Raw genomic sequence first — 2,857 nt, 5'->3', positions numbered from 1 at the left:
GTGTAGGCCACACGACCATGTGGCCATCCTGAAGTGAATCATGCTACGACCGTGTGACTCACATGGTCATGCCAATCTCCCTGTGGCCAGGCAGCACACGGATGTGCCAAATGGCACGGCCATGCCAACAATCCAAAGGCAAAGCAAGGCTAGGTCATGCCCAATGGCATAGTCGTGCCATCTCTCTAGAGGGCGTGCATTCCCAAGCCATGTGAGCCACACGACCTTGCAACATTTTCCAAAGAGCAAGTATAACCAGACTGTGTAAGCCACACGGTCGTGTAGGCCATCTGGTGCTAAAAGCACAATACACAGCTGTGTCACCTTGGCTGAGAGGAAGATGCATGAGGCTGTGTGGACCCCATGGTCGTGTCATAGGCCGTGTGGTGCCCTTGCCCTGCTCTATAAAAGAAGTTTTTCTCCCCTTTTCACTCATATTTGGCTTGGGGCTCACCCCCATTCCTTGGGGAACGGTTCTTCGCCTTAGGGGAATCCTAGAAACCACATCTTCGTCGATCCGTCCACCTTCAGAGCAAGGGAACACCTCCAAGGATGTCACACTTCAAGGATAAGCACTCTCCTCTCTTTACGTCTTTATATTGGGTTGTAGTTTGATTTTTTCTTCATCTTTGGTTGTATTTCCTTTGCTATGGAGTGGATCTTTAGATCTAGGATGTAGGAAGTAGTTATAATGTGTTGTGATGTATGAACTATGTATTTGGACATTTTCCTATGCAATGAAGTTTTTATATCATTATCTATTTGTGTTGTGCCTTGAATGCGTTTGATGAAATATATATGAGGTAAATCCATGTAGATGTAGGGTTAGATCACCATGTAGAGGAAGAACCTTGGAATATAAGATCATGGAACCTTATGACAGAAGGTATCCCTTACTTTCTACAGCAGTTTCTTTAAACGGGGGTTAATCTCTACTAGGAAAACTAATTAAAGTTTAAAGGGTTCTCTCAAATTAATGTTAGGAAGTGACTTGTGTAATCTACGAACGTGAACCGTGGGCCCTTGTGTGAGAAGGATGTTCCCTATAATCGGACTTCCTAAATTACGTCTTCTACTTAATTGCATTAATCTACCATTAGGAAGTGACTTGCGTAATGTAGGAACGTGGGTCGTGGGCCCTTGTGTGAGAAGGATGTTCCCTATAATCGGACTTCCTAAATTATCTCTTCTAGTTAATGGTTGTAGAACTTGGGTAAACTCTTTAGTGCGATCTTCGCGGGATAGTACTAGACTTTAGTTAGAACTCCTACATGAGTGTAAGGATGGAGTTAGGTAGATGAATAATGCATAGAGACATTAACTAGCATCGTAATGAAACCCAAATCCTAGCATCTATCATTCATCCTCTTACCCTTCTCTCACTCCTTTCCCTTGTTCTCTCTCTTCTCTTTGCTCTTTCTCTTACTCTCTTTTCCATCCAATCTTACATTTGTCTAGATAATTCATCATGCGAAGTTAACTAGTACTTAATCAATAGTCCCTGTTGGTTAGATATCTTTTGTATTACTGACGATGTAATCGTGCACTTACGGTGACGTACCAAGTTTTTGGCGTCGTTGCCTGGGACTATTTTTAATTCGCATTAGTTGATTAGAATATGAGTTACTCTAGACATTTTTCTTTTTCCTTTTTCCTTTTCTTTCTTGTTTCTATTATGCACTTTCTTTCTTGCAATTTAAATTCTGCATTTTCTTTTTTGTTTTTCTTGTGGCATTTTATTTCTTGTCTTTGATTCTTCATTTTTGTTTTTTTTCTCATAATGTTTTTTAGATATCCATGAGCACTAACATGTCAAGCAGGCCTTTAAGAGATTTTTCTGCACCCATTTCTACTAGATATATGTCTCCCATTGTGCAACCTCATATTGAAGCAAAAAATTTCCAACTAAACCCAAAGTTAATTGTTATGATACAAAGTCACAAATTTGGAGGAGAGTATCAGAAGCTCTTATCTGCACCGTAAAACATTTCTAGAGCTTTGTGATATGGTGAACTATGAAGGAGTGTCAGTGGATGCAGTTCGATTGATGGCATTTCCTTTCAGTATTAAGGATAAAGCAAGGGCTTGGTTATATTCTCTCCGTCCTCAAAGCATTACAAGTTGGGAACAATTATAGCAGCAATTTTTGAATCACTTTTCCCTCTAAGAAGAACAGTGTATATGAGGAATTACATCACCAACTTTTCTCAGGCAGATAGAGAATCATTATTTAAAGCATGAGATAGATTCAAGAGTCTAAAAAGACAGTGCCCTCATCATGGCTTGGAAAAATGGCTGACTCTGCATATATTCTATAGGGGAATTTCTTTCTCAGATAAGCATTTATTGGATTCATCAGAGGGAGGTTCTTTTATGAACAAGAGTGTGGACGAAGCATATACATTAATTAATCAAGTGACATTGAATCTCCAAGAATGGTCAGATAAAAGTTGGATGGAATCTCCCTCAAAAATTCACGAAGTGCAAGCCATAAATGCAAGAGTGCCTGTCAAACAAATTAAAATTCAACCATCCAAGAGTTTTGAAATTCATAAGTCACAGAATGTGAGGTCCAAATAGTTGGAGGCAAAGATTGATAGCATAGTTTCAAAATGGTTCAAACATGATCCCCCTCCTACACATACAAGATCTAGTGAAAATGGTAATGATATTAAGTTGAGAAGTGACAAGAATCATGAAGAACTTCTAAAAAAGGACTTGTACATAATTGAGGAGAAGAACAATAGACCTCAAGAACTCAATTCCATTACTCCAAGAAGTTCCCAAAAGCCACAAGTACCTTTCCCTCAACGATTGATCACATCAACACTAGATGAGCAAGTTGGACATCCTCTGC

General features: G+C 39.5%; 1 non-coding gene across 1 annotated transcript; it reads right to left on the bottom strand.

The window, feature by feature from the left end:
- Positions 1-2,179: 2,179 nt before the first annotated feature.
- On the bottom strand, positions 2,180-2,285 carry LOC122028317. The gene has a single exon (XR_006124723.1). It is a non-coding gene; the product is annotated as a small nucleolar RNA R71 (small nucleolar RNA).
- Positions 2,286-2,857: the final 572 nt, after the last annotated feature.

The sequence above is a fragment of the Zingiber officinale genome, chromosome 10A (genome assembly GCF_018446385.1).
Source record: "Zingiber officinale cultivar Zhangliang chromosome 10A, Zo_v1.1, whole genome shotgun sequence".
NCBI lineage: Eukaryota > Viridiplantae > Streptophyta > Magnoliopsida > Zingiberales > Zingiberaceae > Zingiber > Zingiber officinale.
Note: the sequence above shows the minus strand (reverse complement) of the source record. Positions and strands in the feature narration are given on the sequence as shown.